Below are 12,716 nucleotides of genomic sequence, written 5' to 3'. Positions count from 1 at the left end.
ACCGAGTTTTACTACTTTTTTTTTATTTTTGTTTTTATTTTATTATTTCGTAGTGTTTGTTTTGATTTTGTATGATGATAAGCATATGAAACAAAGTCATTGGAAGAGTGAAAAAGTGAGTTAGATGGTGAGAACTAAGTGTGGGGTGCCCACACAAAGGACCATACTTGGGAGAAGTCTGAGTATCTTGTGAGCTGCTAATTCTTCGGCCTTTGTCCTACGAGGGAGTCTTTTTTTTCCTTCTTGTTATTTATATTGTGCATTGAGGACATTGCACAATTTTAAGTGTGGGGTGAGGAGATTGTCTGGGTATTTTTCTGTGCTATCTTAGCTTAGTTGTAGTACTCGTTCTTAGTGTAGTAAAAAAAAAATCTTTCATACAATTTTGGACTTTTTTCGACGATGGATCTCATTCGAAAGGTTTCTTGAGGGATTTAAGTTGAAAAAAAAGAGATTTTCTTTTGTTAGGTAGTGTAATAATTCTCCCTTGGTTTTTTTTGTGTCGCGGTTCTTTTTCAAGGGTTTTATTTGAACCGGGTGTAGGTAGTTTTATATTTTTTTTGGAGTAGGAGCCACTGTGAGACGAATTGAATTGGAGTAATATCTCTTAACTTTGTTATGCCTTGAGAATAGTGAGTACTTTGGTTGTGACGCTTAAGCTCAGTTTTTGACTCTTGTATAAATAGCTTAAATCGTATGATCTTAACTTTGCTTAACTGCTTTGACTAGAATGTCTTGATGAGTCCAATCCTAAGTCAGTTATGTGCCATGCGTGTGTGAGGTTTGTGTGTAATTCTATGCATTGCATTTGATATCTAGAACTTGCCCCGTGTGTTTGCAAAGCGAAATAGTAGTTTTGTTCAATCTTGGAAGTGATATAGGCGTTTCTTTGTTGAACCAGTTATATAATTTACCCACCTTATTGTTATGTATCGTAGTTAACCCCTTTGAGCCTGTAATCTTGTTTCTTTGGCAACCACATTATAAGCCTTACGTATTTGTTTGAATTAACCATTTATTTGAATCTTTTCACCTCTCATGAGCACTTGAATTGTTATGAACTTTGTAAAAGTTAAAGTGTGGGTGGTTGGTTTGACTTTTGTGTGGAACTAATGAAATAAGGAGAAATGTGCACTATTTAAAAAAAAAAGCCACTTGAATTGAAAAATAAAGAAAAGAAAGGAAAAATTAGTTGTATTGCTGTGAAAAATATTCTTTGATAGTGGTGACTCTTGATATAATTGTGCTTAAAGAAGTATGGAGTTATTGTTTGACATAAGTGTGGGATTAAATGCTAAAGTATATGTATTAAAGTGCTTAGGGAGGTGTAGTCACTTTTATATCCAAATGTATCCTACCCGACCCGTAGCCTACATTACAACCAATTAAAGTCCTACTTGATCCTAGACTGAATGAGCTCAATTAGTAGAGTAGTACACTACGGGAAAGCCTATGGCGCATCTTTTGTGGCATATGAATGTTATTTCATAGAGTAAGTGAATTCTTTCTATCTTGAGTTCCTAATTGTTCTTAAATTTTTATTGTGTGTGGAACTACTCTCTTTTGTTGTGTGAGCGCACTTGATTCATGAAGGAAAGGTAATGTCCTTGACCTTTATGTTAGAGTAAGTGAGTGAGATGTGAATAATGCGTGGTACTTATGAGTCAAATTTTGAGGTGAAGATGTTACACTCTTGTGCTTAATCTATTTTAAAGATTCTTGGTGTGATGAGTTAGGAGAATTGTTTTAAAAGGCCGTTTCTATATAAAATGTAGTTTGATTGCTCGAGGACGAGCAAGAGTTTAAGTGTGGGGTAGTGATGTTTGGTTATAATTACATATTTTTAGTGCATTACTTACCTTATATTTTGGGTCTTTAATGCTAAACTATACTATATTTATGCTTAATTGAGTCTATTTTATGTGTAGGTAAATTGGAGATGAAAGTAGAAGAAAAAGGAGACCTACAAGTCGAAAGTGTGCGCAGGAGCAGTGAATGAGAGAACGTGGCGACGCTATGCTTGAAGCTGGCTTAAGGCTGGGTTTGCAAGGCTAAAGCCAGGCTGAAGCTGGCGTTTGGCTGGCTTTGCAAGAATAAAGCCAGGCAGAAGCTGGCGTTAGGCTGGCGACGCTAGGCCTGGGGCCAGGTCCAATCCGAGTTTTGAAGATTTAATTCATTTCCGGGTTTGATTAGGACTTGTCCTACACGTTTAGGTCTTTTTCTACACATATAAATAGACCTAAAAACATACTTGGGGAGAACATACTTGGAGAGGACATTTTTTTAGAGGAAAATACAAGCACAGAGCCGCTATGGAGGCCAGAATTCATTAAGTTCCATCTTTTTCCCACCAAACTTAGCAATTTTTATGTTTCTTTGTATGATTTGTTGTTTCGCTACCATGTCTATGTGGAGCTAAACTTCACGTTCTAGGGTTGTGGTTCTTTCATGACTATTATTATTCGGATATTGATTTTGCCTTCTTGATTTATCATATTGGTTTATTTATTCAATCTTGCGCTTAATTATTTAATTGCTTGATCACCAATTGAATACTATCTACGAATCTTGAATTGAACTCGAAAGTGGAAATTCTAGATTGCATATAGGATTGAGTAGAGCAAGTTCTTGAACTCGGGCATCGGGGAACGGATTCATGGTTAGGATAGACATATACCTAATTGCCTTGCTTGGTTGATTTATAGGAATTATAAATGTGTTCTTGTTGATTCTAACTCCATAGACATATAGGCGTTAGGTTAGCTTAAATAGGCGAGTAAGAACTCGACAAATTCTTATGAGAAATATTAATCCTGTCAACGAATAAGCTAGATAAATTAGTCGGTCAATTCAATTGAAGAATATAATAGGATTGTTAGATAGCCCATAACCCTAGATCGTCTTCATTACATTGATATCATAAAAAAATCTGCTCTTTCTCTGTTCAAAGTTCATTATTTATATTTTTTTATTTAATTAGTTTAGAATAAAATATTTTTAGGTTTAATTCTTGTTTAGATAATTATGATAGTCTAATTTAGTTAATAGTTAATCACAAGTCCTCGTGGGATTCGACATCCGACTTTTAGTCACTTTATTACTTGACGACCGCGTATACTTGCGTGTGCGTTTGGCCGCAACATTGACTCCCCTTAATTTCCTGGTATATTTACTTTTATATATTTTTACACCTTTTAACGAAAATTATGGCTCCGCCACCGCTGAAAACACCAACCACCATTGTTAGCCACAATCACCATCAACCACAATATAATATTTGAAAATATTTATTTAATATAATATTAGATTAATTAGAACTATTTGATTTGAATTAATACTTATTAATTCTTAAATAAAGAAAAGTTCTATACATAGTGATGTATAGAAAACAAACAGTCTTAGTTATTCAGTATTCAGATCGTAATATAACATTTTAAATTAGTATTCAGATTCACACCTTGTAAACTTAATACAAAATATTAATATTCAGATGTGCATCTAGATTCAGACGTCTTAATATTAATAAAAACAAATATGGCCTTGTAAAGCCGATCAAAGTTGGTCGGTTAAAATTCGCAATATTGTATTAATTTTAAATGAAAAATCGATCAAAGTTGGTCGGTTAAAATTTTACAGGAATCAAAAATAGTTTTCCGCATTTTTGCGCAAAACAAAACCGACCAAAGTTGGTCGGTTTCGCAAAAACAAAATTAAAAAATAAAATATTTTGAAAAACGACCGACTTCGATCGGTTTTTCGGCCGATTTTTTGACTGACTGAAATTGATCGATCGACCGCGATCGATTTAAAAAAAAATTATCCTTTGGAACAGTGAGAATCAGTACATTGTCATTCGGAAAATTTATAGTGGAATACTGTATCCGAACGTGTCTAATCACAAATTCGATTTACAAACCGTAGGCTGCACATAAAGTTTGAAGTTCTCACTTGGATTCTTTTTATACCCGTGACAAAATTTGCTACTAATTACTCTCTCCGTTCACTTTTACTTGTCCACTATGTATTTTACACTCTCCTTTTAAAAATAATAAACAAAATGCATAATTTACCATGATACCCATATTAATTGATGTATATTTTCAATTAATTTAAAAAAATAATTTGAAATGAGTAATTAATACTATGAGTATAACATGAAAAAAAAATTATTCTCTTGATATACTAAAAGTGACAAGTACTCCCTCCGTTCACTTTTACTTGTCACTATTGATTTTGCACACCCCTTAAGAAATAATAAATAAAGTGTTTCATTTACCATGATACCCATATTAATTGGTGTATATTCTTAATGGATTTGAAAAATGATTTGGAACGAGTAATTAATGCTAAGGGCAAAACAGAAAAAATAATTTATTTTTCTCTTGATATGTGAAAAGTGACAAATAAAAATGAGAATTTATTTTTAGAATACTTGACAAATAAAAGTGAACGGAAAGAGTAAAAGAAAAAATTTATTTTTAGAATACTGGACAAGTAAAAGTGAACGAAGGGAGTATAGTTATAGAAGATATATACAAATTGTTATCTTTAATTATGCGCGTGTATTCTTTTTGCCTTTAGATGTAGTTGTCCTTTAGATATATACAGGCACTAATCTGATTAGCAGTAATAAATTCCTGACTTTCCTATAAATATGAGAAAATATAATTTTATTATCCACGGTTTTAGAAGTTGACCGTAGTGCTTATCGTTGTATGAAGACACTATCTAAAGATAAAGAATGTAAGGCATCATCCGTAATTCTAATTTACTCTACTTTTCCTTTGGATTTGAACGACACTGTTGCCCCTAACTTGGCTGTCTATCTTTTTAAAGTTACTGCAATTTTTATGCAAATAATAATTTATTGCTAACTTACAGGAAGTGATTATAAATAATTTGGTATAACATGTTAAATTAATATAACTAAATCCCTTTTACAACCTCTAGGTTATCCACAAGTAGGTTAAATTAATAAACTACATAAATAGAGCTCTTCTTTCTCTTCCTCCAAAACAGGGTAAAAAAAGAAAAAAAGAAATGCCGGCTCTCACTAAATTCTTCTCTCATTTTCACGAACTGATCAACATTTTATTCTATTCATGGCTTCCTAAAGTACTAAGGTTTCTAGTGCTGGTTTCTCTTGTTTCAGCCAGTTTATACGTACAGAGACAAGAAAAACACAAGTGCAGGAAAATAATAAACAAGAAGAGCTCTAAATTTGTGTACAAAAAGAGGAAGTTACTGGGCTTAGCTGCTACAGAACCACATGATTGTGCGATTTGCTTATGCGAATTCGAGCACGGAGATAAAGGGAGGAAGATTGAAAGTTGCAGTCATATGTTCCATGAAAATTGCTTAGATAAATGGTTAATATACGGCAAGGGTCAAGCCACGTGCCCGCTTTGCCGGAGCGCGATTATACCGGAAAATATGATGGAAGATCACCGGAAAGTTGAAGATGAAGGACTGACGTTTACTATCTTTGAGGAAGAACTTGCTCTTCTGTTGCTCTCTGGCTTGAGTAATGGATGTTGCACTCAATGGCGTTTCTAGTTACACTAGTGAGGGTATGCCCTGGTCCAACGGCTATTTACAATTTTTGTTATTTTTTTCGGATATCATTCATTTTTTGTATCTAAAATAACTTGCAAGGACAGGAGTAAACCTGTAATTTAATATGCGTAGGTAGATTACATGGTTATTCATTCTGGATGCATTCTTTTATCTACAAAGAGAATAATTAAAAAATTGGATTTAGATCATGTGTGATTTCCATATATATGTTCTTCTCCTAACTCCTAAGCCCCAAGCTATTCATATTTCAGAGTATTAAATATCATGCCGATAATCAAGGAAATGCAAAGCACAATTAAACAAATAAAAGTAGATGTATTTCTTCACCCTCCCTCTATCCATCATGGATGCAGACAAGAGAAAGTCATCCGAAATTGTGTGCTTGCATCTGTATGGCCCAAGACTTCATATCTGGAAAAGCCTATCCAAAATGGGAAGAAAAGAACCAATCCAGTTAGTAACTACCAGTATAATTTAACAAGATTGTGTTGTCGCATTAAGGATTGTTGTGAGCTAAGAGAAGCTTGGATTTGGAGTTGAAGTTGTTGTATAAGATTGAAGTTTTCGGGAAGATATACGTTGAGTCGTTAAGTAAACGACAAAGGCGTATGTTAAGGCTCACTCTTTCTTTCTTTTGGCATAATGTACAAAGAACGTAACTATAATGGCGTTACTTCAAAATGAACTCTTTTCTCAAGATTAAGGCTTGTGAACCTCATTGTTTCATATTGTTATAGTTCATGACTCTTATTGTTTTTTGTCGAGATCACTTACCGCCTTGATAGCATCTTGAATCTTATGTCTTCTTATGATCCTTGTTGACTCTCGGATAATTGATACATACACAGTTACATAATGAAAATCGGAGGATAACGACCTTGAGTCACTCCGATCGAGTCCATAAGGCCCTTGAGAGTCATTGCTTAATGTGGTTCATATTTACTAAGTAAAGTTAGTAATAAACCAAGTCTTTTCTATTACGAAACTTAAATCTGATTGAACTAAGTGATATGATATATTCAAACAATTTAATTCCATGAAGGTAAATATCCAATTATACATAAATAAAAATCGAATAATAACTACCCAAAATATTCAAAAAGTTAACAACCTAAGTGCTCTTAAGGATATTATGCGCGCAAAATAATAATTTAGTAGCTTTTTTTCAACTGATAATACACAAAATTATTCTAAAATGTGAGTAGAAAATAAACAAATCAGTTCAACTTAGGAATTCCTATTTCAAGCTGGAGATGTTGATGCATGTTTGAGGAAACAAACAACTGAGTGAACTCTTTCCTCTTGAAAGAAGAAAGGCAATGGAAATTTAAGAGTATACAACGGGGTCTAGTTGATTGTGACCGTCAGAAAAACAACGGAAAACGGTCAAAATTATTCCCGAACTATCGAAAATAGCTCAAATATACCCTTAGTTTATTTTTGGTACTAAATTTATCCTCGCCGTCTAAAAATTGGACCATTATTGCCCTAAAAACTAACGGCTGCCACATAAACTTTTGGACATATTTAAATATTACGGAAAAAGGATCAAAATTGCCCCCGAACTATATATCAAAAATAGCTCAATTATATCCTCAGTTTGTGTTTGGTACCAAATATGTCCTTGCCCTAAAATCTAATGGCTGTCACATCAGCTTCTGGACCTATTAAAATACTATAATCATGTTAACATGCCAGTACAACATGAGACACAAAAAAAACCTTCTCCACCCGCAAGAACCCATTTTCTGCGAGAGGTTGCTGCATTTCCCGTGAAGGCACAGTGAAGCACTTCAGGTGGCCTGCTAGCTAGGCCAGTGAGGATGGGAAGGATTAAGTGGTGTCTAAAAATTTTTACGAGGTTTTGGGTCTAGGTCTTATTTGCGGTCGGTCTTTTTTTCTTTTATGTTGATGAAGGCCGGAAGTGGAAGGGTATAGTATTTTAGAGAATGGTCTCATTCTAATGGTTTTCGAGTTTTTTATGAGAGTTGTTTTTAAAAGGATATATCTCTGCAACTAATTTGTAACCTTTTTGAGCTATGAGCTTGGATAGCTAGCCATGGGAATACTGCAATATGCAGTTTTTGTTGTTCTCACCATTTTTGTGATAAGATTTCTGATTTTAAGTGATAAAAGTTGGTATTTTATTTCTTGTATAGTATATTAAAATTTTTTTACAGATTTGTGAATCTTAAGAATAGCCCAACTAAATTTCTCATAATAAGATTGGTGTAGCTTTAATTATTTGGAAGGAGCAATACTTAGATGAGTCAACGAATGAAAATAGAGAAAGAAATTTTATCCGTGGGCTTTTATCAAGATAGAGGATCGTCTGTTGGAGATAGACTTTTGTTGTTCATATGAGCTCATGTGACGACCGTTAGTTTTTAGGGCAATAATGGTCCAATATTTAGACGTCAAGGACATATTTGGTACCAAACACAAACGAAGGATATAATTGAGCTATTTTAGATAGTTCGAGGGCAAATTTGACCCTTTTCCATAATATTTAAATGTGTCCAAAAACTGATGTGGCAGCCGTTGGTTTTTAAGGCAATAATAGTCTAATTTTTAGACGGTGAGGACAAATTTGGTACCAAAAACAAACGGAGGGTATATTTGAGCTATTTTCGATAGTCCAGGACAATTTTGACCTTTTTTCGAAAAAAACAAAGTAATCCGATGACATAAGCACAGTGGCAAATAGGTCAACACAATCAAAATTTTACACTGGTGCTACATTAAAGTTCCTTTTCAACCAATAAGACTTGCTCCATTCTAATATATTTATAAAAAGTCCTCCCGGGCCCAATTTAAAAAGGCTAAGATACACGTGACAACAATTTAGCAAATACAGAACGCCAGCTTTTACGCGTACAACTTATGCAGACACGTTGACCCTAAGCTACTCTCGTTAGTGGCTTCTATTCCTTTTCAAAACAAAACTCCTACATCGATACTCATTGCCTCACGTATTTTTTCAATCTAAACTCCACATCTTTTCAAGTCTGCAATTCTCATTGACTATTTGAGGTAAGAAAATTCTCTATTCCTTTGCATATTTGTATCTATGTGATTTTGTATTAATCTTTGAACTATATGCAATAAACGAAGACATCAAATTTTTGGTGTATTGGTTTCAAAGTATTGTGGTTGATGAAGACAATGTTTTTCTTCAAATATATTATCCTATTTAGATTTTTTTTTTACTGAGAAACTTTTGTCAATTTATTAATTATTATAACTTATGATTATATGCTTATCATAAAATAAATTATATTTATTATAAAAATTATCTTATTTAATTACAGTTGTATTTAAAATAAAATAATAAATAGAATATTTTGTATTTGAATCGATCTGGAATCTAAAATTTTGAAGAAATTACGCCCTTATAAGTGTAAACAGTTCTAAGGTTATTCAAGTCATTTTAACAGAAAAAGAGCTTATCAGCACTTTTTTATTAAATACTGCAGCAGTTTATTATCTATTTCAGCACTTGTACCCAAATACGTAACTGCTTATTTATTAAATTAATTTCAACACTTAAAAAATACTTTTCAGCACCTAATTCTTATCAGCTACTTCAAATCAGTTAATCCAAACATGCTTTAATTCTTTTATTGAATATTTTTCATTAAATCGGTAAATTAGCTTGAAAGGAAAGAAAAATATTCTTTTTGTACAGGAAATAATTGGGTAAATTTCACAAATGGTCATATAACTATGACTTTTTTTCACCAAAGTCATATAACTTTGTTTTCTCATACAAAAATTATATAACTATGACTTTTTTTTCACCAAAGTCATATAACTTTATTTTCTCATACCAAAATTATAAAACTTTCACTAACTCACACAAAAATCATAGTGGCCGAAAATAAATTTTTCGGTAGTATTTTTTTATTTTTTATTTTTTTATTTTTTTTATTTTCAGTATAATAAATAATTACCCAATAAAAATAAAAGTAATATTAGTATATTTTTAGCCGCTCCTAAAATAATAACCGATAAAATATATTTTATATATATATGTGTATTATATACATATGACATACACATTCTATATATATTTTGGTTAGCAAATGCAATTAGTTTCGGTCGGCTGATTAATTTTATATTTTTCTCTTAAAATAGGAATGACCCGACCCAGCCTGGACCAATACCCATATAAGTAAGTTAAAATAATACTAAAAGTGAAGTCTTTTCCCATAAAAAATTTTTGTTCGGAATGCATGAGATTCTGACCAAAAAATAAAAAAATAAAAGGTATAATTAGAGAGAATTTGAAATAAAAATGCTATCAATTTGAATAAAAATGCTACCAATTTGAATAAAAATCTTGAAAACAAAAATAAAAAATAGAAGTATCATATTTTGAAGGATTTACTATTCGCTTTAGTATTATTTTAATTTATATATATGAGTATTGGGTCAGGTGGGCTAGATCGGGTTGAGTCATTCCTTTTTTTTTTTGGTAAATAGTTTTTTTATTAATTACCAAGTAATCTTTGTACAGCTCAAGCACTATTGTACCCCCTAAACAACAACAACATCATAAAGCATTTACTAGTCTCTAACTAAGGATAAAAATTTAAGCTTTCAAGTTTTTTAGCCGGTCGAGCCCACACAGAACCTCTGCAGAATATCTCTTGAACAATTTGTCTGGTAACTTGCACCTCTTGCCTTGCCATTATAATAATATGTTCCATATTCCACTTGAGTACACATATCTGAAAAATAAATGGTCAATAGTTTCAGTAGCAACATTACACAGAGGACACACCACTGTATCAGTCACACCCCAGCTAGCCAGCCTGTCCCTTGTGCTTAGCCTCCTATGAGCTGCCATAAATATTACAAATCAACTTTCTCCATGGAACTTTTTGATGGACTCCCCTTATCTTCTGGTATATCACTTTGATAGAGAAAGACCTCATCCTTTCTAACTCACTTTGATTTACTCCAGCACGTTCTAAGTAAAGTTTAGCTTTCAGCACTTTTTGACTATCCAAGATGTTTGTTTCCCCTATATATCCCAAACTTGCTTCCTTTTACCATAGTTTGTATGCACCCAAACTACCCATAATTTGTCTTTTTTCTGACATAGGTTCCATAAGCTTACACACTGCTGCCTTATTCCATATTGATATATTCAGAATGTTAAGACCCCCTTCAACCTTAGGATAACATAGTTTCTCCCATTCCAATAGTGCTCTTTTGGTTAACTCTCCTCTACCCGTCCAGAGGAAATTTCGGCATATAGATTCTACCATCTTGAACACTTTCTTTGGAAACTAGATGAGAATTGCCCGTACAGAGCACTGGCCTAGCATTATAGATTTGAACTGACTATCATTCTCTAATGATGCTTTGGAGAATTAATTTGGGAATCCAACTGAGATGGTCAAAGAAGTCATAGGAAGTAACAAATTGGCAACAATTAAGAATGTCGACTACTCCTAATATTCATTACTCAAATATGGAATATTCAAGATTCATTATTCATAAATTCTGCATAGTATTAATTACTACTAAAAACCATCTGTTCTAGTGTCCATTAAAAATATCACAATAAAACTTGCGTCTTAGCTATGTCATTATTTTGTCTTTTAACAAAATAATTGAATCCTTATTTAATTATCAAGTTGCACAGTAGAAACAGTTAGTGCAAAGTGGTACATCCGATGTCTAATACCTAACCTATTGACTTTTATTACTTTTCTTTTCCTCCAAATCTTAGGAGCTTGACCTTTCACGTAGCCTGCAGGTTAAGTCACTGCGACTTAGTTTCAATTACACGAACACAAGTTCTGAAACAATGAGCCTTCTAAGCTTCTTTGAAGAAAACTGGTCAAAAATCTTGATTTGGTCGATCATAAGTTTCAGGAATATGCTCGTGGATCAACCTCAACACCACTTCCAATCTGGCATCGATGTCTTCTTATTTCTCGAGACCCTGTACATGAACTGACTATTAACCATAAAGAAAAAATAATTTAATAAACAGGTAGAAGTGCAAAACATAAACCTTTGTATCTAGTACATATTACATCAATTAATTTGTTGTGTTATGGATATCGAAAGCAAATTTTTTAGAAGTATATATGATCTTATTCTTATAAGACATAAAAGTGACGCAGAGTACAGACATAAAACCCCGTCAGAAGATCTAAACAATATTATGGATGTCTGCTAGTATTTCTAGGAAGGGAAAAAGGAGGGAGGGAGGAAGAGGGATAAGTTGTACCTGCACATGTAGCTACAAAACATGGGAAAGAAGAAAGACAAAATGGTACACTAATCCACAAACAACAAAAACATAAGCTCTGAATACACAAAAAATAACGATAAATCCAAGAGTAAAAGAAGGAAGAAGGAAAGGCAACTTGAAGATATTAAAAATATTATAGTTGTTATGTGTGTTAAGGAAAAAAGTAAATGTAGGTAATAGAAAAATATGCCTAGAGGACTCAAATTTACAACTTCAAAAGGTTCCAAAAGATGATAACTTCAGTAATTGAGAAGTAATGAGAACTATCAAAAAAGAGATGCCGTACTTATAAGGTAAGATAGAGAAGGTTGCAGAGGATAATAACTTCAATAATTGAGCTGATATAAGGAGAACTATCAAGAGAGAAGTGGTACTCAAAACTCATAAGGCAAGCAAGAGAAGTATTTTACTCACGAAAGTGATCTTACTAAGTTGAAGTTATAACAGTACACGTGCTATCTTTTATCTTACTTTCAACGATTTCAAATGGAGGAGAAAGAAGTATTATATACATTATATCACTGTAATAGGCAAGCAGATATCTTTAGCCACAAAAAAGAATAGGGAGACCAATTAATGAGTTGACTCTAAGCTATATGAACCTCATATTTAACTGTTGCACGCAGCAGGAAATTACTTGTCCTCTAAATGTTTGGCACTTTTGAGCTGATTGTATTCTTCTTTGCAATATGTGATTCCTGTAATCGAGACATGTAGTTACAACTTAAGCATTAATGAAAACAAGTAAGAGTCAATACTTTATAATCCAAAGTGCTAATGTAACCATTCGTGGCATTATCTCTTCCTAGATCTTTTTGCTACACTAAAAGAAGAACAATCTTAACTTCTAAGTTACTATTCTGTG

General features: G+C 32.8%; 1 long non-coding RNA gene across 1 annotated transcript in view; it reads right to left on the bottom strand.

Moving 5' to 3' along the window:
- Nucleotides 1-11,106: 11,106 nt before the first annotated feature.
- LOC142167415 (uncharacterized) overlaps nt 11,107-12,716 on the bottom strand; it is a 28,603-nt gene continuing 26,993 nt past the window's right edge. Inside the window, exons 3-4 of the long non-coding RNA XR_012697550.1 lie at nt 12,454-12,549; nt 11,107-11,536 (exon numbers count right to left, since the gene is read on the bottom strand). This is a non-coding gene — a long non-coding RNA (uncharacterized LOC142167415). The remainder of the gene's footprint in view (nt 11,537-12,453; nt 12,550-12,716) is intronic.

Source organism: Nicotiana tabacum, chromosome 12 (genome assembly GCF_000715075.1).
Source record: "Nicotiana tabacum cultivar K326 chromosome 12, ASM71507v2, whole genome shotgun sequence".
Taxonomy (NCBI): Eukaryota; Viridiplantae; Streptophyta; class Magnoliopsida; order Solanales; family Solanaceae; genus Nicotiana; species Nicotiana tabacum.
This window is presented reverse-complemented; position numbering and strand designations above follow the sequence as displayed.